The 22,613-nt window shown below is 42.1% G+C and overlaps 1 protein-coding gene across 1 annotated transcript in view; it reads right to left on the bottom strand.

Annotated features, from left to right (window-relative positions):
- Nucleotides 1-21,736, bottom strand: part of LOC124566579 (protein dopey-1 homolog) — a 378,074-nt gene extending 356,338 nt beyond the window's left edge. The window contains exon 1 of the mRNA XM_047131121.1: nucleotides 21,480-21,736. The gene's annotated coding sequence lies outside the window, so the exon portion shown is untranslated. The remainder of the gene's footprint in view (nucleotides 1-21,479) is intronic.
- Nucleotides 21,737-22,613: the final 877 nt, after the last annotated feature.

The following is a 22,613-nucleotide window of genomic DNA, read 5'->3' as shown; positions in this document are numbered from 1 at the left end:
AAAAATCCACTATAGAAAGGGGGTGGTTGTCCCCCAAAAAAAAGGCTTCAAATGACTGACGTCATTTCACTGTCACTAATAAACTGTAGAACGCGGTCAGCTGAGCGCGTGTCATCTGCTAAAATCGACGATAGATCAGGCGATAGCTGTAGACGGGAGCGTAACGGATTAAAATAGGGGCATTCAATTAAAAGGTGTCTGACCGTCCACGGCTGAGAGCAGTGGGGACAGAATGGGGGAGGATCACCGCTTAAAAGATGTCGATGACTAAAAAGACAGTGCCCTATCCGGAGTCTAGCTAAAATTACCTCCTCCCGACGACGCGTTCGAGAGGAAGAGGTCCATGCACAAGGAAGGGCTTTCACTTCCCGCAATTTATTATGGGGAAGTGTTGACCAATGCGCATGCCATAAATGAGCAACTTGGCGACATAAACCGCTCCGTAGATCGGTAAACGGAAGAGACTGAATAGCTGGCCGAGGAAGAGAGACTGCAGCCTTGGCCGCTATATCGGCCGCCTCATTTCCACAGATACCAGCGTGTCCCGGGAGCCAGAGGAACGCCACTGAGACGCCCCCCAGGTGGAGCAAGCGCAGACAGTCCTGAATCCGGTGGACCAGAGGGTGCACAGGGTAAAGAGCTTGGAGACTTAGGAGAGAGCTGAGAGAATCTGAGCAGATTACGTACTGTATCCGCTGATGGCGGCGGATGTAGTGGACAGCCTGGAGAATAGCGTAAAGCTCCGCAGTATAAACCGAACACTGGTCGGGAAGCCGAAAGTGATTTGGGGTGTCGCCAACAATATAGGCACTCCCTACACCTAACGATGTTTTCGAGCCATCGGTGTAAAGAAATGTAGCTTCCGTCATTTGTGCACATAGAGCAGCAAATGCCCGACGGTAAACAAGTGTAGGGGTACCATCCTTGGGAAATTGACATAGGTCTCTGAGCAAGTCGATCCGGGGATGGAGCCAAGGCGGTGCTGTACCCCAAGTTGTCAAGAAGGTTTTAGGGAAGCGGAAGGAAAGAGAATGAAGCAGTTGACGGAAGCGGACTCCCGGGGGTAGTAGGGAGGAGGAGCGGCCTGCATACCCGACATCAAAGGAGGCGTCGAAAAAAAGGTCATGGGCTGGATTAGCAGGCATGGAAGACAGATGGCTAGCATAACGACTCAGAAGGACTGCCCGCCGATTGGATAGCGGAGGTTCAGCAGTCTCAGCATAAAGGCTTTCCACAGGGCTGGTGTAAAAAGCTCCAGACACTAAACGTAATCCACGGTGGTGGATAGAGTTGAGACGCCGAAGAATAGACGGCCGAGCAGAGGAGTAGACTATGCTTCCATAATCCAATTTCGAGCGCACTAAGGCGCGATAGAGGCGGAGAAGGACCACTCGGTCCGCTCCCCAAGAGGTGCCATTCAGGACACGGAGGGTGTTAAGGGAACGCAGACAGCGAGCCGAAAGATAGGAAACGTGGGAGGACCAGCACAGTTTTCTGTCAAACATAAGACCCAAGAATTTAGCGACGTCGGAAAACGGAAGGTTGACAGGACCTAGATGTAAGGAGGGCGGAAGAAACTCCTTACGTCGCCAAAAATTAACACAAACGGTCTTACTGGGTGAGAAACGGAAGCCGGTTTCGATGCTCCACGAGTGGAGGCGATCGAGACATCCTTGAAGACGTCTTTCAAGAAGGCTGGTCCGTTGAGAGCTGTAGTAGATCGCAAAATCGTCCACAAAGAGGGAGCCCGAGACATCAGGAAGGAGACAATCCATAATTGGATTAATGGCGATGGCAAACAGTACAACACTCAGCACGGAGCCCTGGGGTACCCCGTTTTCTTGGGAGAAAGTACGGGAGAGAGTAGTGTTCACCCGCATCCTAAATGTGCGCTCTGCCATAAATTCGCGAAGAAAAAAGTGGCAGCCGGCCTCGAAAGCCCCAAGAGAACAGTGTGCGGAGGATGCCTGTCCTCCAACAGGTATCGTATGCTCTCTCCAGATCAAAAAATATTGCTACCATTTGGCGTTTCCGGAGGAAATTGTTCATGATATAAGTGGAGAGAGCAACAAGATGGTCAACGGCAGAACGATGTTGTCGGAATCCGCATTGGGCTGGTGTTAAAAGACTGCGGGATTCCAGCCACCAAGCTAAACGGTAATTCACCATACGCTCCAAAACCTTACAGACACTACTCGTGAGAGAAATTGGGCGATAGCTAGAGGGGAGATGTTTGTCCTTTCCAGGTTTCGGAACGGGGACGACAATAGCTTCCCGCCATCGCCTGGGAAAGGTACTGTCGGTCCAAATTCGATTATAAAGGCGAAAGAGGTAACGCAGGCTATGGGTTGATAAATGCAGCAACATTTGGACATGGATACCATCCGGTCCTGGGGCGGAGGAGCGAGAAGAAGAGAGTGCATGTTGGAGTTCGCGCATGGAGAAAACAGTATTGTAGCTTTCGCGATTTTGAGAGGAGAAAGCAAGATGTCGCACTTCCGCTGCACGTTTCTTCGGGAGAAACGCTGGCGGGTAATTTGAAGAGCTCGAAATCTCAGCAAAGTGCTGACCCAATGAGTTAGAAATTGCGACGGGGTCCACTAAGGTATCATGCACGACAGTGAGCCCAGAGACCGGGGAGAAACTAGGCGCGCCTGAGAACCGTCGAAGCCGACTCCAAACTTCCGAGGAGGGAGTGAAGGTGTTAAATGAGCTAATAAAGAATTGCCAGCTTGCCTTCTTGCTATCGCGGATGACGCGACGGCATCGCGCACGGAGCTGCTTATATCGGATACAGTTGGCCAAAGTTGGATGGTGACGGAAAATGCGAAGAGCACGTCGCCGCTCACGTATTGCGTCACGGCATGCCTCGTTCCACCAAGGAACTGGGGGGCGCCGGGGCAATTCGGAGGTGCGTGGTATTGAACGTTCCGCAGCTGTGAGAATAATGTCGGTAAAATGTGTGACCTCATCGTCGACGCTGGGAAAGCGACGGTCATCGAATGTCGCTAGAGACGAAAAAAGTGTCCAATCGGCTTGGGCAAACTTCCAGCGTCGCGAGCTCATATATGGCAGTTGAGGCTGCAGTCGAAGAACACATGGAAAGTGGTCACTCGAGTGTGTATCATCAAGGGCGAACCATTCGAAGCGCCGAGCTAGCGGAACAGTACCGACCGCAAGGTCCAAATGAGACAAATTTGCCGTGGAGGCAGACAAAAATGTGGGGACCCCAGTGTTGAGGCAGACTAGATCCACTTGGTGGAAGACGTCTAGCAATAGTGAGCCACGTGGACAAGGATGTGGAGATCCCCAAAGCGGGTGGTGGGCATTGAAGTCCCCAACCAGCAGATAGGGGGGTGGAAGCTGATCAAGAAGATGAAGGAGATCAGCTCGTGCCAGTGGTGTAGACGATGGAATGTATACTGTACATAGAGAGAACGTGTATCCAGAAAAGGAAAGACGGACGGCGACAGCTTGGAAGGAACAGTTTAAGGGGATTGGGTGATAATGGAGAGTATCATGGAGCAGAATCATGAGTCCTCCATGGGCTGGAGTGCCTTCAACAGAGGGGAGGTCATATCGGACGGACTGAAAATGAGGGAGAATAAAGCGGTCATGGGGACGCAGCTTTGTTTCCTGAAGACAGAAGATGACCGGCGAGTAGGATCGTAAGAGGATCGACAATTCATCCCGATTGGCGCGAATGCCGCGGATATTCCAGTGGATAATGGACATAGGGTGAACAGAAAATGGAGAAACGTGACCAAGGGTGCTGTCAACGCAACGACTGCTCAGAGCTTGCGACCGACAGCATGGAATGGCAGTCAGTCGAAGGCAGAAGATCCTGATCCATAGGTTGGTCAGGAGCAGCTCCTGCCACCAACGATCGGCCAGTTGACCGGCCACCAGCAGTGCGCCTCGGCGACACAGAAGATGGCCGAGGGCGATTTCCGCCTGGTGGTGCTGTAGTTGGAACACGCCTTGGCGGAGAAGGAGAGGAACTGTGTTTCTTCGTAGCCTTCTTGGAGGTATGATGTTTAGATGAAGGAGGAACCGATGGTTGTGAAGTTGCAGTACGTAAAAACTCTTCACGAGAATGCTCTTTTTTCGAAGACTTGGCGTCTGACTTTTGGGCTCGAGATTTAGCAGAACCCGACGAAGGGTGAGCCATAGAGTGGGCAGGCGAAAGTGGTGAGGTTGAACGGGCGATCTTTGCGCTGGCCGATCTGACGACCGTGGTACTAAATGTGAGGTCGCAAGTCTGCGTGGCCGCCTCCTTTGTTGGCCGAGGAGAAGCAAGGACAGTGCTGTATTTTCCTTTCTGAGGCACGGTGGGCTGTCGACTGGCGAGTAACTTTCGAGCAGCAAAGGTCGACACCTTTTCCTTCACTCTTATTTCCTGGATGAGCTTTTCATCCTTAAAAACGGGGCAATCTCGAGAGGAAGCAGCGTGGTCACCCATACAGTTGATGCAGTGAGGGGATGGAGGTGGACAAGCACCCTCATGGGCATCCTTGCCACACGTAACACATTTGGCCGGATTGGAACAGGACTGGCTGGTGTGATTGAACCGCTGACATCGATAGCAACGCGTAGGGTTTGGGACATAAGGGCGAACGGAAATTATCTCATAGCCTGCTTTGATTTTTGATGGGAGTTGAACTTTGTCAAATGTCAAGAAGACAGTGCGGGTTGGAATGATGTTCGAGTCAACCCTTTTCGTAACCCGATGAACAGCGGTGACGCCCTGGTCAGACAGGTAGTGCTGAATTTCTTCGTCAGACAATCCATCGAGGGAGCGTGTATAAACGACTCCACGCGAGGAATTTAAGGTACGGTGCGGTTCCACCCGGACAGGGAAGGTGTGGAGCAGAGAAGTACGCAGCAATTTTTGAGCCTGGAGGGCACTGTGTGTTTCTAACAACAGGGTACCATTCCGTAATCTGGAACAAGACTTTACAGGACCCGCAATTGCGTCGACACCTTTCTGAATAATGAAAGGGTTGACCGTGGAAAAGTCGTGACCTTCGTCAGACCGAGAAACAACAAGGAACTGTGGCAACGATGGAAGAACCGTCTGTGGCTGAGACTCAGTGTACTTACGTTTGTGAGCAGACATAGTGGAAGGTGAGGAAACCATTGCGGAAGAATCCCCCATGATTACCGGCGTCTCCGATGGCGCGCTCCTCCCTTGTGGGGGCCCTCACCGAGGGCACACCCGCCTTAGGTGATTGTTCACACCTCAGGTCACACCTCCCGACAAACGGACGGAGGGACCAATCGGCACTTTCGGAAGGTATCAGCTCGGGTAATCACCCCTCCCTGGGCCTGGCCGTTACCAGGGGGTACGTACGTGTCCTACCTGTCTACCCGGGGCGGGGAATTACGCGTTACCCCGTCACCGGCTACGCATGGAAGTGCGTGGGTCGGCCTTCAGACACGCACAGGGAGGAAAAAAGAGAAAGGGAAAGGAAAGAAAAGGGGGTCTCAAACGCCGCAGCGGAGAAAAGGGCAAGGAGAAGAGGGAAGGAAAAGAGAAGGACAGAGGAAGGACGAGGACTTGCAAGTGTAAAAGCAAGGAATTTGGAACAGTTTCGAGCGTCCGTCTCCGGACGTAGGCACAAACCATACTCCCAGAGGGGGAGAAAGGGAAGGAAAGAGACAGAGGTGAAGGGGGGGGGCGAAGATGGGGGACGGGGAGGGATGCGGAAAGGGAAGGGGAGGTATGCAGCCCGGAAAGGAAGGAGGGCCACATTAGCTCGGGGTCCCGTGCTCGCTACGCACGTGTCCACAAAAGAGTTGTGGACCCCCTGGGGGGGCCGAATTGATCTGGTTTTGCAGCCGATGTTGATGGTTGTCCCAGATTAACCCATGATTTTTCCCGTTTAGGATTCTTAAAATAAATCCATTTTTCATCAACAGTAACAATTTGATGCAAAATTGATTTTCTTTCATGTCTTTGAAGCAAAATTTGACAAATGGTTTTTCGGTTTTCCATCTGTCTTTCATTCAATTCATGTGGCACCCATTTTCCACACATTTGGATCTTTCCCATTACTTTCAAACGGTCAGAAATTATTTGTTGTGCAACATTTAGCATTGCTGCCATTTGCTTCTGACTCAAAGTATCATCTTCATCCAATATTACTTGCAATTCGGCGCCTTCGAACTTTTTTGGTGGTCTTCCACGTTCTTCATTTCTTACATCAAAATCATTATTTCTGAACCACTGAAACCATCTTTTGCATGTTGCTTCTGATAGAGCATGATCACCATATGCCTCAACAAGCATTCGATGCGACTCTGCAGCACTTTTTCCAAATGAAAACAAAAAATTAATGCTTTCCGCAAATCATCACTTTCTGGTACAAAATTCGACATTGTTAACACGATGAAAACGTATGATGTTGTTTGTTCCATGACTTGATTTACACTAAATATCTTTGACAGATGTCATACCAACCAAACAAAAAAAATTAAGGCTCGTTCACAACAAATGTTCCCTATCAACACATTTGTATCTTAACGCTCGTTTCATACCAGTACACATGGTATACATTCATAAACAAAATATTGCCAGGGCAGAACCAAATGCATCATCAATGGTCAACAGAACCCACCCATACTGGCTGTCAGCTTCGTCTCATAATGTAATGATGGTGTGGCATGTACATGATAAGGATCAGTGTGAAGGTGAACATACAATGTTCACAAGCTTATCTACAGCGACCAAGAGCGAAAATTAAATATTTTATTAAAATAATAGACACTCAGTGGATAACATCTTTTAACTGATGCACAATGGCCGTGGACCAAACATAAGGGAAACAACTGATCAAGGGATGTTACTGGCAATACAGATCAGATCAGCCTCCATCCTATTGCCCCCGAACAGACTCAATTGAACGTAAATCTGGAAATCTGATGGTCAATGGAGAACATCTCGGACTTGCATCGTGTCTGTGAGAAATGAGTGTACAAGCACTGCTTTGCTGAAGAGTATATCTCCCTGGTATCATAAGAACAATAACAAGCTGAAAGATGTTCTGCATGCTACACTGTTCAGTACTCCCTCAATAAATACCACAGGTGCACAAGTATTGCAGACTACGACACCCCAAAACATAATCCTCGAAGCTACAGCAAAGATGGTTTCAAGGAAACAGTGCAACAACACAGCGCTCTCATCAAAAAGTCAAAAGTTCAATCCTTTGACATGTAAGAAATGCAAAAATTGTGTGGTCAAATGGATCTTATGTATTAACTATAATTTCCAGTAACATGAAAAATGTGCAGAAGTGACACTGAAATCCATAAACTATGACTGTTTACGTACGGAAATGGCAGAATTACTAAGTGCTGTGAATTCAACAGACAAAATTATTACCCTGCTGCAGAGTTACAAGCAATAGGCCTACTTAAAAACAAAATATCTGCACCAAATAAAATAAATGCTAAATTAGTAACCAAATCAGTCGTGTGTTTGCTAAAAACAGAAAGTAAACTCATATGACAATAAACGAAGCATAGGCTGTGTATTCAGTGAGGACACGATAAAATGAAGATCCATGTGTCTGCAAAACAAGAAGCAAACTCAAACAATGGAAAATCCAGGATAGAATAACAACAATTTTATGAAAAGGAAAGTTGCCACTCACCATACAATAGAGATGCTGTGTCACATACAGGCAAAACAAAAAGACTGTCAGACAAAGCTTAAGGCCCAACAAGCCTTCATCAGAATAGACGACAAACAGACACACATATACATACTCTCAAGCAAAGGGAACTCACACACACATGACCCAAATCTCTAGCTGCCAAGGCAAGCAAAGTCAGAAATACGGAATCATCCGATCCCACCCGTCTGCTTTGACCCATGACGTCACAAATATGGCGGAAACAACAATAAACCACGATTCCAATATGGCACATATAAAGTCGTTACGTACACATAATGAGGACAAAAATACATTGAAAAACAAACACACACACGTTCCACAAAAAGCCTAATGACACTAACGGGACAAGTGCGGGAAATAAGGGGTTTTTGGGTGGGGACAAACTAAATATAAACAAATTTAGACACCCACCCCCATACAAAATGACAAAAAAAACCGACACCACAAAACTCCCCAAATACCACTAAACACAATATCATCTGGAATCGGACACTTCCCTTGACCTATATAGCTCAACAGCAGCTCCCGATCCCATAAATTAGGACCTAACACTTCCCTTGACCTATATAGCTCGAAAACATCTCCCAATACCAATATCAACATTCACAGCCACACATTGGGATCGAACACTTCCCTTGACCTGTTATCCTTACAACATCTCCACATACAGCCTCATTTCTTCACGACATACTGAACACTTCACGACTTCATCCAAAAACCCGAATAGTTGAAGAAATTTTATTAGAGACAACGCACTGTCCCCCATCATAGCCGACAACCGAAAACTGTTGATCCTGTCAGTCATATCCATACCTACCAAAGACATAAAAAAAGCAATTTACCAAAATTCACACATGACGCCACACTCGAAAACTAAACCAAAAACATCACCTAACACACCACCAGAGAACACCACCGATCGCATCAAAACGACACCTACAAACACACCACTCTCACAAACTAAATTCCGTGCCGTCGTGACGTCACACACCACAACAGCCTTACGCCATGGGTCAAAGCCGACGGGTGGGATCGGACGCTTCGGTCGACTTATGATGATAAACAAATTGTAGGCTGTGTACCCTATGAAGACATGACAAAAGGAAGAATCCACGAATCAGAATCAAAATACAAATGGCACATAGTGGAGTGTAGCAAAAAGAAAAACAGGATTGATACAGAAGTGACAAAACTGTGTGATAAAAACACATCAGTACCAAAAAGATATCAAGTAATATGAGAGTCTATGTTAACAAATGTAGTAGCTCGAGACTGCAAAATGGATCTTCAGCCTGGGATTAGAACTAATCAACAAGGTAAACATGTTAAAAACATTCTGACACAAACTGGATGTGGCAACCAATGCAACAGAATCTGGACAAGGTCATAAAGGTGTATTCCTACAAGTTGGGATAAATTCTTCATGAAACAGGAGCGAAGAAATTATCAACAACACTAGAAACTTGGATTGTCCAATGAAAAGTGTTTATCACTCATATAAACTAATAATAAGTGGCATCATAAACAGGAAGTTGGTACGTGAAAAGTACATCTGAGAAATATACAGTTGTAGGAGAGAACACTGCAACAGGCTTTGAGCAATATTCATCAATCCAAACAAATTTTTAAATGGCAAATGAGTAAGGGTAAGGATACTGGTCTTGTACTTGACAGATTGAATCTACCCTTATGATTTCTTTGCTACTGCACAGCAATATTACTAATGTGGCTGCCTTATAGTTATAAAAGGAACATACTGGCACAGAGAGATTGATTGTCTCGATGGAGACAGGATTAATTTCATATTGGGGAAGCTGTTATATAATTCTAATGGGTGACCATTCTGTAAGAAATCAGCAGTGGTAAACTCTCACAAGCTTGTGGCAAATGAGTGACTGTAATTGTATTGTGAGTGGAATTACAACAAGCAGGGATGTGATACTTGAAATTAAAGTGAAATAAATTAACTGTGTCGTGCAAAAGTGTTCAATCATTGCAACCTCTTCATTATTATTAGAAAATTTTGGAAGGGAGTTAGTTACAGAACACTGTGGGAGGATAGGAAGTACATGCATTGTAGGTTCACAGTCAGAACTTCAGTTATCGATGCATGTACATTGGGAGTAAGTTTGCCCTCCACAACTGGCTACTTATAAATGCCCGATGTCTAATTTTCCAACCACTCAGATTATGGAAAGTGATAATCAAGTCTAGCATCAATAAACAGGATGGAGTGGCGACTCACAAATGTTCAGGGGGGTATGGTATTCATTTCAATAGACTAGGCTCTGCAACTGTAAGTAAAACACATTGGGGTGTCTTCAAAATCATAAGCAAGGGAAATTAATATATCCTGATGGAGGAGGGAAATGACACAGTAAACAAAAAAACATCAAAATTTTCACAGTACCTCAACCTAACATGTCAGAGGAAATTTGTGAAAGGTATTTTTCTTGGAGGAACATCGTGAAGAAACAAAAAACCGAACAGGTTTCAAAGTGCTACAGCAAAACATTCAGTACCTAAGCAAGAAGTGTATGCAATTACAGTAATCACTGAGCGAGGAGAATGCAGATGCATTCCCTCTTACAGAACACAGTTTGTCCAATAATTTAATTACTATGGCTAAATTTGACAGCTATACTCTGTCCAGTAATTTCAGTCATTCAGATCATAAAAGTGTGGGTGTTGCCCCATATTGCAAAGACCATCTATGTTTCGCAAAACTGGCATTTATCACAGAATGTAGTGTGGAATAACATTTGAAATTTCAACAATAAAGACAGTGGTAAACAGAGTACCACTGATTGTTGTAGGACTGTACAGATCTCCTGGTAACACAGCCAATGATTTTTTTATAAACATTTTATAGACAAAGGAAAATACACAACAAAAAATAGAAAACTCGAATAACATAAACAAATCAGTATGTAACTGTGTAAATGAGAACACTGAAGCAGAAAACCAAAGCCTAGCATCAGCAAAATCCAACTGAGTTAGTGACTGTGTGGCAGTTTTAGATACTTATTTGGTCAGCAATACTTTTAATACCCAGATCATAAATTCAGGTAGTGTAAAAGTAAACTCTGGTGCTGACAACTCAGAACTCCTTACTAGGCACAAAAATCTGTGTATATGTGCAAAATAGATATAACTACAATAGAGATAATAATAAATAAAATGCAAAGCAGGTTGATGGGACAAAATTCCCACCATTATCTTAAAAAGATGCAAGCATTCACTCATTCCTGTTCTAACCCACCTCTCCAATGAAAGTTTGAATAATGACATGTTTCCACCTGAATTAAAATACATAACAACAAGCCATTGCACAGAAAAAGTAGTACTCACATAGCCAAAAACTATTAACCCACCATCTTAATTAAAGTCCTAAGCAAAGTGTTAGAAAAGATATTGCAATACGATCAGAAAATTTTTTGGCAAATAAAAAGTGTTACAAGACACCCAACATGGTTTTACAAAAGGCTACTCAACAGCATCTGCCATACGTGACCTATTGTTGAGTCGGCATAAGTTGACCCCTGACAGTTGCAGTAGGCTGGGCGTGGCAGCTTTGCCGGGGGCTACCTCAAGCAATAACATAATGTGATTTTGTAAATGCCTCTACGGCAATGCCTCAATGATGTCACCACTCTGGCTACTAATTTGGCCTTCAGCCATTAGCACTTTGTAGTTGAAAGCTGGCAATAGATCTACGAGCTGTCAGAGATCTACTTACACTGTTTTGTGTATAGTACAAACAATGTGTACAAAGTGTACCTGAAAAAGAAAGGGTGGGTTGTTTGTCCCTAGATCTATCACATGCTTCTGACACAGTATCTCATAATCTGCTACTTCATAAACTGGAAACGTATGGTACCATACGAATAGCCAAAAGCCTCTTACAGTCATACCTATAGAATGACATTAGATCACACAAATCACACACAAAGTGGACAACATTATTAAGAAGTACAACTCCGGTTCAGCTGCAGTAAAGTGTGGCATGCACACGTGCCCCAAGTGTCTGTTCTGGGGGCTCTATTGTTAATAATACTGGTATACATTAATGATTTGCCTATGAACACAACAGCTAGGTACTTAACTATGCAGATGACATAACAGTTGTTAACTGGGGATGCAACATGAATGAACTGGCCCAAAATTGTTCTGGTATCTTACTTGGATTAAAAAATTACTTCCAAAACAAGCGCTTAAGCTTAAATATCAATAAAACGAGTCTAATGGATTTTTACATACACTACGAATTGGATGAAGTACAATGGAGTGTGTGTCTGGTGATGGTACAAAAATAAAATTGGATGATAAAACAGCTTTAGACAGTGTAATATTACACAGGTGTCTCTCCTGGAAGCATCATACCAAGCAGGGTAGTGCAGTGATTGGCACACTTGACTCACATTCGGGAAGACAATAATTCAAATCCGTGGCCAGCCATCCTGATCTAGGTTTTCCATGATTTCTCTAAATCACTTAAGGCAAATGCCAGGATGGTTCCTTTGAAAAGGCATGGCCACTTTTCTTCTCCATCTTTCCCTAATCTGAGCTTGTGCTCTGTCTCTAATGACCTCATTGTTGATGGGGATGGGGTGTTAAACTTTTCTCTCCCTCACTCTTGAGAGCACCATATCGATTTCTTATTCCAAAAATCTAAAAAAATTTATGAATGCGATGAAGGCAATGGCACAAGTTATTAATTATGAGTAAAATGCTATGCTTTAATGTATCTATATCTCACATATGGTATTGAAGCATGTAGGTGTGCCGTGCCAAGCATTTAAACAGAGTATTCACCCATTAAGAAAAGGAAGTACTGGCATAATCTGTATCACTTAAGGCAGGGGGGAGGGGGGGGGGGGGGGTACCTTCACAGTCTCGAATGTTATTGAATTTAGCACATGTTAAAATTCAGGAGTAAGTAAGAAACACATTTTTTTGTTTTGTTTTCTCTAAAAACATTCCTCCCCCCGAGATACAGGCCTCCAAATTTCCAAAAAAAAAAAAAAGAAAAAAAAAGAACAAAAAAAAAACAAAAAAAAAAAAAAACGCTGTATCTCTGGAACAGTTCTAGATATTTTGTTGGAGTTTTTTATATTAAACATAATTGCTTTATGATCACAAAGAAACCCTCCATTTGGACTTACCTGTTAAAGTTCTATTACTACAGTGTTCTGAACTTTTTTATAATTTATGGAAAAAATTTTTTTTTCAAAGTTTCCAGTTCATAAAATTTTTTATTTTTTTCTGTTGATTAGTGCAATATATTTCTACATTCCCTGAAAAAGAAGGCTTCCACTTTTAAGTTGGACAGGTTTTATTTTAAATAATAATTTTTAATGTATGTCTTCACTCAAGTTGTTTCTCACTAATTTCTTTGTTAGAATGTTTATTTCTATTGTCTTTGTTGCAATTATTTCTTTTCACTTTCATTGTTGCAGATATTACTTACACTTTGTTGTAGTTTCTTGTCAGTTTCTTTGTTGTGGTTGTCCATTGCAGGTGTCTGTATTGTAGTTGTTCAGTGCTAATTTGTTTACTGAGGAGGCTTCTAATAAATCTGAGATAATCCAGTGAGTTATGTGTTTTCGTGAGGAATTTGCTGGTTGACACAGTTGCAGTGTGTTTTGTGAAAAGAACTGTTTGAAATGTCTTCTGACTGGGACCACAGGAGAGTGAAGTGTGCTGATTATTTGCACATCCATAAAAGAATGATATATAAGACAACACAAAAACAAACTATGTCCAGGTTGGGAATAAGTGTTCTCATTTGAAGACTCTTTCAAAGTGAAGATGTTTCCAGTGACGGCTTTTTGTGTCCTAAATGTTTTAACAGAATAACAACAATGATAGTTGACATATTTTCAAAATAAGACAACAAGTGTCGTGAAGCACCATGCCACAAAACATAATCTTTCCAGACCAAATACAGCTGTGATTCAGAGTGCTGAGGATTTTACGAGAGTTGTGAAATCTTACACACCCATAGCCCTAATTCTTTTGTCCAAAGAGGAAATCGAAGAATTCCATGAGCAGAAAAAAGAATGGTCCAAACAAAATACTTCTGTGAAAGAAATTCAGATGACACATTTTTGGACTCAAAGTAATGGGCGAACTCATATTGCACGCACTTTAAAAAGCAAGAAAGACTCTAGTACATAGGGCGCGCACTATCTCTGACGCACATTGTCTACCCCAGGAATTGGAACATCTGAGAACTGTATTTCGAAAAAATGGGTACTCAAGAGTGGCAGATTCAACGTGCTCTCCGCCCAACCACTGCAGCACAACCTGTTGAGATGGACGAAGTCACGAGGGAGGAGGTAGGCACTGCATTTATTCCATACACAGGCGCACTCTCGGGGAAAATCGCCCGCATTCTGAAGAAACACCGGGTCAGAACTGTGTTTTGTCCTCCAAATAAAACTCGTGCACTGGTGGGGAGGGCCAAAGATGACCTCGGTTTGAGGAAGGCCGGCGTGTACCAGATTCCGTGTCAATGTGGCAAGTCGTATATTGGTCAGACGATGCGTACCGTCGAGGATCGATGCCGTGAACACCAGAGGCACACTCGACTGATGTATCCGAGCAAGTCGGCGGTCGCTGAACATTGTTTGTCGGAAAATCACGCCATGGAGTATGACCGCACGAGGATTCTGGTACAGACGTCGAGATACTCGGACAGCGTTGTTAGAGAGGCCATCGAAATTCGCACCAATGACGACCTCATAAACCGTGACTGTGGCTATAATCTTAGCAAGGCTTGGGAACCAGCGATTGGGTTAACAAAGAGTAAATCGAGCAAACGTATAGTTGTGACGACCAAGGCGGACAGAGCCATCACACCGACGTCATCTCAGACGCCGTCGCAATCTGTTCCACCACGCGACCGTGGCGCGGAGCACGGACGGCGGAGGGAGCGCACCGCGGGCGGAGGGTATTTAAATCGGCCGCCGCCGCGACCGAACCCAGTTCCCTCTGAGCAGCCTTAGCATACGGATCTCCGTGCCGGCACGTTCACAGGAGCTCAGTCCGTCAGTTCACCTGATGATGGCGACATGTATGATTGCCGAAATATTGTGCCCGTTGGACATTATAGACCGGCAGCACACCCGTGGATATTTTGATTAACATTTTTAGCTCATTGACTGGCTAATTTCAGTACAAAACAGAGTGCACAGAAGTTGTATAAATTGAAACCTTTAAGTCTCTGGACCTTTCACAGACATTTTGGAACCATCTCAAATGCTTGAAAAAACAGTATTTTACACATCTTTCAAAAGTAAAATTATGTTAAATAAGGCTAGGTTTTGATTTTTATGAGCCCATTATGTGATAATAAAACAGGTTTTATGTATGGAAAAATTTAAAATTTTTTATAAAACCTGTTCAGCCTAAAAGTAGACACTCTCCTTTTCAGGGAATGTAGAACTATATGGTACTAATCAACAGAAAAAAATCAAAATTGTATGGATTGGCATTTTTGAAATATATATTACTTATAAAAAACGTTCAGAACACTATAGTAAAATAACTTTGACAGATAAGTCCAAATGGAGGATCTGTTTGTAATCATAAAGGAATTATCTTTCAAATAAAAACAAACCAACAAATATCTAGAACGGTTCCAGAGATAACAGCATTTTAAAATTTTTTCCAAAATTCACATCTTTAAAATGGTATGCGCAGTGTCATCTTTGGAGGGCTGTATCTCTGAGCAGAATTTTTTTTGGAGAGAACAAAGAAATACATGTTCCTTACTTAGTCCTAGTCGTTATCAGGAGAAAGAAAACTGGCGTTCTACAGATCAGAGTGTGGAATGTCAGAACCCTTAATCGAGCAGGTAGGTTAGAAAATTTAAAAAGGGAAATGGATAGGTTAAAGTTAGATATAGTAGGAATTAGTGAAGTTCACTGGCAGGAGGAACAAGACTTTTGGTCAAGCGAATACAGGGTTATAAATACAAAATCAAATTGGGGTAATGCAGGAGCCGGTTTAATAATGAATAAAAAAAATAGGAGTGCGGGTAAGCTACTACAAACAGCATACTGAACGCATTATTGTGGCCAAGATAGACACGAAGCCCATGCCTACTACAGTAGTACAAGTTTATACGCCAACTAGCTCTGCAGATGACAAAGAAATTGAAGAAATGTATAATGAAATAAAAGAAATTATTCAGATAGTGAAAGGAGACAAAAATTTAATAGTCATGGGTGAATGGAATTAGGTAGTAGAAAAAGGGAGAGAAGTAAACATAGTAGGTGAATATGGATTGGGGCTAAGAAATGAAAGAGGAAGCCACCTGATAGAATTCTGCACAGAGCACAACTTAATCATAGCTAACACTTGGTTCAAGAATCGTAAAAGAAGGTTGTATACATGGAAGAAGCCTGATACTGACAGGTTTCAGATAGATTACATAATGGTAAGACAGAGATTTAGGACCCAGGTTTTAAATTGTAAGACACTTCCAGGGGCAGATGTGGACTCTGATCACAATCTATTGGTTATGAACTGTAGATTAAAACTGAAACTACAAAAAGGTGGGAATTTAAGGAGATGGGACCTGAATGAACTGAAAGAACCAGAGGTTGTACAGAGTCTCAGGGAGAGCATAAGGGAACAATTGACAGGAATGGGGGAAAGAAATACAGTAGAAGAAGAATGGGTAAATTTGAGAGATGAAGAAGTGAAGGCAGCAGAGGACCTAGTGCGCAAAAAGACGAGGGCTAGTAGAAATCCTTGGGTAACAGAAGAAATATTGAATTTAATTGATGAAAGGAGAAAATATAAAAACGCACTAAATGAAGCAGGCAAAAGGAATACAAACGTCTCAAAAATGAGATCGACAGGAAGTGCAAAATGGCTAAGCAGGGATGGCTAGAGGACAAATGTAAGGATGTACAGGCTTATCTCACTAGGGGTAAGATAGATACTGCCTACAGGAAAATTAAAGAGACCTCTGGAGAAAAGAGAACCACTTGTATGAATATCAAGAGCTCAGATGGAAACCCAGTTCTAAGCAAAGAAGGGAAAGAAGAAAGGTGGAGGGAGTATATAGAGGGTCTATACAAGGGCAATGTACTTGAGGACAATATTATGGAAATGGAAGAGGATGTAGATGAAGATGAAATGGGAGATACGATACTGCGTGAAGAGTTTAGCATTGAAAGACCTGAGTCAAAACGAGGCCTCGGGAATAGACAACATTCCTTCAGAATTACTGACAACCCTGGGAGATCCAGTCCTGACAAAACTCTATACCATCTGGTGAGCAAGATGTATGAGACAGGCGAAATACCCTTAGACTTCAAGAAGAATATAATAATTCCAATCCCAAAGAAGGCAGGTGCTGACAGATGTGAAAATTGCCAAACAATCAGTTTAATAAGTCACGGATGCAAATTACTAACGTGTATTCTCTACAGACGAATGGAAAAACTGGTAGAAGCTGACCTCGGGGAAGATCAGTTTGGATTCCATAGAAATATTGGAACACGTGAGGCAATACTGACCCTATGACTTATCTTAGAAGCTAGATTAAGGAAAGCTTTTGACAATGTTGACTGGAATACTCTCTTTCAGATTCTGAAGGTGGCAGAGGTAAAATACAGGGAGTGAAAGGCTATTTACAATTTCTACAGAAACCAGAAGGCAGTTATAAGAGTCGAGGGGCATGAAAGAGAAGCAGTGGTTGGGAAGGGAGTTAGACAGGGTTGTAGCCTGTCTCCGGTGTTATTCAATCTGTGTACTGAGCAAGCAGTAAAGGAAACCATGAGGTTTGCTGATGACATTGTAATTCTGTCAGAGACAGCAAAGGATCTGGAAGGGCAGTTGAATGGAATGGACAGTGTCTTAAAAGGAGGATATAAGGTGAACATCAACAAAAGCAAAACGAGGATAATGGAATGTTGTCGAATTAAGTCGGGTGATACTGAGGGAATTAGATTAGGAAATGAGACACTTAAAGTAGTAAAGCAGTTTTGATATTTGGGGAGCAAAATAAATGATTATGGTCGAAGTAGAGAGGATATAAAATGTAGACTGGCAATGACAAGGAAAGCGTTTCTTAAGAACAGAAATTTGTTAACATCGAGTATAGACTGAAGTGTGAGGAAGTCGTTTCTGAAAGTATTTGTATGGAGCGTAGCCATGTATGGAAGTGAAACATGAACGATAACTAGTTTGGACAAGAAGAGAATAGAAACTTTCGAAATGTGGTGCTACAGAAGAATGCTGAAGATTTGATGGGTAGATCATATAATTAATGAGGAGGTATTGAATAGGATTGGGGAGAAGAGAAGTTTGTGGCACAACTTGACTAGAAGAAGAGATCGGTTGGTAGGACATGTTCTGAGGCATCAAGGGATCACCAATTTAGTATTGAAGGGAAGCATAGAGGGTAAAAATCGTAGAGGGAGATCAAGAGATGAATACACTAAACAGATTCAGAAGGATGTAGGTTGCAGTAGGTACTGGGAGATGAAGCAGCTTGCACAGGATAGAGTAGCATGGAGAGCTGCGTCAAACCAGTCTCAGGACTGAAGACCACAACAACAACAACAACACTTAGTCCTTCATTTTAACATATGCTAAATTCAATAACATCTGAGACTATGAAGGTAAGTCTTTTTCCTAACCTGCCTGAACTGATACGGACTATGCCTACTGTAATGTTCACCTGTAAGCTTAGCTATAATGGGTCTTGCACTGAGATTTTCAAAAGTAAGAATCTACTAATACTATAAACTAACTTTTAAATACAAGCAGTATAATAGTCTAAATAGAGATGTGCACATTTAAAATACTATGAAACATTTTGATAATCATCTGGAAAGACACAGGCCTAACACGAAAAGCACAGACAACAGCTCCCATTACACAGGGATCAAATTCTATAACAAACTTCCAAGAAATTTAAAAATCTCAAGTGGAAAATGCTTTGAAAGGGCCTTGAAGAAGTTTCTCGTCATTAGGCCTACATGTTTTTGTAGTATTAAGTAATTCCTTTCAGTGAAATAAACTATTTTCATTTGTACAAAGAGTATTACTGTATTGTGTGTCAGTAATTCAGCAATATAATTTTTTATCTTTACTGTTTGTAATTGTTTATACAAAGTTATGAGAAGTAGTATGAAATACACTATGTGATCAAAAGTATCCGGACCCCCCCAAAAACATATGTTTTTCATATTAGGTGCATTGTGCTACCACCTACTGCTAGGTACCCCATATTAGCAACCTCAGTAGTGATTAGACATTATGAGAGAGCAGAATGGGGTGCTCCGCGGAACTCACGGACTTCAAACGTGGTCAGACGATTAGGTGTCACTTGTGTCATAGGTCAGTATGCAGAGAGATTTCCACACTCTGAAACATCCCTAGGTCCACTGTTTCTGATGTGATAGCCAAAATGTGAAGGGGGACATACAGCACAAAAGTGTACAGGCCAACCTCATCTGTTGACTGACAGAGACCGCCGACAGTTGAAGAGGGCCGTAATGTGTAATAGGCAGACATCTATCCAGACAATAACACAGGAATTCCAAACTGCATCAGGATCCACTGCAAGTACTATGACAGTTAGGCGGGAGGTGAGAGAACTTAGATTTCATGGTCGAGTGGCTGCTCATAAGCCACACATCATGCCGGTAAATGCCAAACAATGCCTCACTTGGTGTAAGGAGTGTAAACATTGGACGATTGAACAGTGGAAAAACGTTGTGTGGAGTGACAGATTACGGAACACAATGTTGTGATCTGAGGGCAGGGAGTGGGTATCATGAATGCCCGGTGAATGTCATCTGTCAGCGTGGGTAGTGCAAACAGTAAAATTTGGAGGCAGTGGTATTATGGTGTAGTCGTGTTTTTCATGGAGGGAGCTTGCACCCCTTGTTGTCGTGTGTGGCACTATCACAGCACAGGCCTACACTGATGTTTTAAGCACCATCTTGCTTCCCACTGTTGAAGAGCAATTCGGGAGTGTCAATTGCATCATTCAACATGATAGAGCATGTGCTCATAATGCACGGCCTGTAGCAGAGTGGTTACAATACAATAACAACCCTATAATGGACTGGCCTGTGCAGAGTCTTGACCTGAATCCCATAGAACACCTTTGGGATGTTTTAGAACACCAACCACATGCCAGGTCTCACCGACCAACATCAACACCTCTCCTCTATGCAGCGCTCCATGAAGAATGGGCTGCCATTCCCCAAGGAACCTTCCAGCACCAGATTGAACACATGCCTGCGAGAGTGGAAGCTGTCATCAAGGCTAAGGGTGGGCAAACACCATATTGAATTCCAGCATTACTGATGGAGAGCACCATGAACTTGTAACTCATTTTCAGTCAGGTGTCAGGATACTTTTGATCACATAGTGTATGTACACGCCCCAAAACAAACCACTTTACTTCTCTATGGTGAATGAACTGGTGAATAAATGAACAAATATATAAGTGATCATGTAAGTTTCTGCTCATATACTCCAGCAGCTACCACTAAACTTTTGAGCAATATATTTACAAATAAACCTCACTGGCTCCAAGACTGTTCTAATCACCAAACATGATGTGGTTATTTGTCCCTCTAGTTGCATCTTTCACCACACTGTCATACGTGAATTGCACGGTGAATCCTTGCAACCAACACACTTGTTAATTATCCATCTCATGGGCCTACGTGTTTTTTTGGGTTCAGCATTTTGCCTAAATTAGGTGCCATCAGCACACAATTAGCAATGCATTGATACAGAGCAGCCATCTTGTATCAAAAACATTGCCGTTGAAATATTCCTGGATTACAATGACATCTCGATATACGGTAGAGTTAAAATTCAATTTAAAGCATGATTCGTGTCAAAGGCATCATACAATGAGTTAAATGTTTACTATGGGAGAAAAACTGGTAAAATAAACATGTAAGAAATATGTTACAACTCTTTTAGTAAGACACGAGAAATAAATACGAAAATCTCATTAATCCCAAAAAGTAAACAAACAAACAAAACTCTTGTGACAATGCGTCCAGCAGCTACTAAAATAAGTTAAATGACAAGTAAAGATATTATCTAAAACCGTCTGAAATCACATGCATTGACAAAATGAAGGCACATATTCACCACACTCATCTGCTATTGCTATGAGGAAGACATGATCAAAAATTAACTGCTTGCATACCAAGATAAATCTGTCACATTGTTTATTGACTTAATCATACAATAACAGATAGAACACCACGAAGAAAATGTAAAAACAGGTCACGTTATTCACTCATAACAAAAGTGAATTCTGAGGAAAAATGATCGAAAGCGAATGTTTCATTACCAACTAATGAGTGACATTTTCTCGAGATATACGATGTGGTGTATAATAAGAAAATGTCAAGTTATTTGTCCAAATTTTCTATCAGAATATTTGCATTACGTTGAAAATAAATGACATAAAGTAATGTTGCCTAACTAAATTCTTAACTGATCGAAAGTTGTTCAAAACTTGAATGAACGACAAGCATATGTGTACTTTGCACGAGGGTGAATCCTGAAGCACACTAATTAAAATCTGTAAACATGGAATCAATGACAACGACGTCATAAGTTAACAGTGGCATAGAAGATCGACAAATTCATAATCTGACATAATATAAACGTAATGTGCAAGTCAGATAACCATGCATTAAAAATTACAACACAGTTGCATTACAATTTATGAAATTTCCGTGTGCCACACTACCGCTTCTATAACTTATAAAACAAAAGAAAATATTAGCCTACCTGGACGTAAATTTCGAAATGTTTCTTGCTGATTCGGCAATGTTTAATCCAAAAGACAACACATTTCCTCTGCGTGAGTGCACGCAATATGTCAAACACTTCATTAACGTTAGAGCGACACACACGTTTTCGCTTTACATTTCTCTATAAACGGCACGTCAGCAAGTAATATGTAAACAATATTTAGCGCTACAGCAAACAGATTTGTTGTCCATAGATTTTCTACGTCTATATCACGCACAAATAAACTATATCACACCATATTTACATAACACTGACAAACATTGCTTATAATAAAGTTACGCGACATTGTTGTGAATTTTTATACGTAACTCAGTTGTTACGCCAACGCACATCTTCTGCTGCTTTGGTAGCACTGTCACCATATAAACGATTAATTGTCAATATTACCAAAGATATTCTCCATAAAAACTTCGATTGTGTAACTCCATGTTCGATTGCAACGTGGACGAAACCAGTCTTTCGGTTAACAAGAGGAAGAGCTTCTCTGGGCCAAAAACATTATTTAAACTCACCATGTGTCAATCCTTAGTATCTCATGGAAAGTACTTGTGGATAAAATTGGTGCGTAAGGAAGGATGAATGACAATTTGACACATTTTACAAAATATAGGTTTATAAATAGCGCGACAAAACTTAGAAACAAAAATATTTCCTTCAGATGAATTACGAAACAGACCTTAAATCATAGTTCTCAAAACCGTTTCCCTCATCACAATACTTGACGTACGACATTGAACTAACTCTTAGACAGTTGTCGTCTGTCACTTAAATTGTCCAAATACAAAACGCACTAAATTTCACACAACAAGCAAAAAACTACCTTGACATACTTAAGATAGTTGGAACCGCTTCATTGTCGTCAAACAAACTAAATATGTAGATGTCGAAACATGATTTGGTAAATATAAAAATAAACTAATTGTGTTTGCATAAGGCTGATTTTCAAAACAACCCAGTTTTTAAATGTGTATCCATTTAGAATCCAAAGAGTCAACTGAATCTCATGCAGCCGTCTTCATATATTTACAAATCTTTAACATAGTACGGCGCTTCAGCAATCGTGAATTGTTCCGAAATTAAGAAATTCAGCCATCAGTTGCATCTGAAGGC

The sequence above is a fragment of the Schistocerca americana genome, chromosome 1 (genome assembly GCF_021461395.2).
Source record: "Schistocerca americana isolate TAMUIC-IGC-003095 chromosome 1, iqSchAmer2.1, whole genome shotgun sequence".
NCBI classification, from domain to species: domain Eukaryota; kingdom Metazoa; phylum Arthropoda; class Insecta; order Orthoptera; family Acrididae; genus Schistocerca; species Schistocerca americana.
This window is presented reverse-complemented; position numbering and strand designations above follow the sequence as displayed.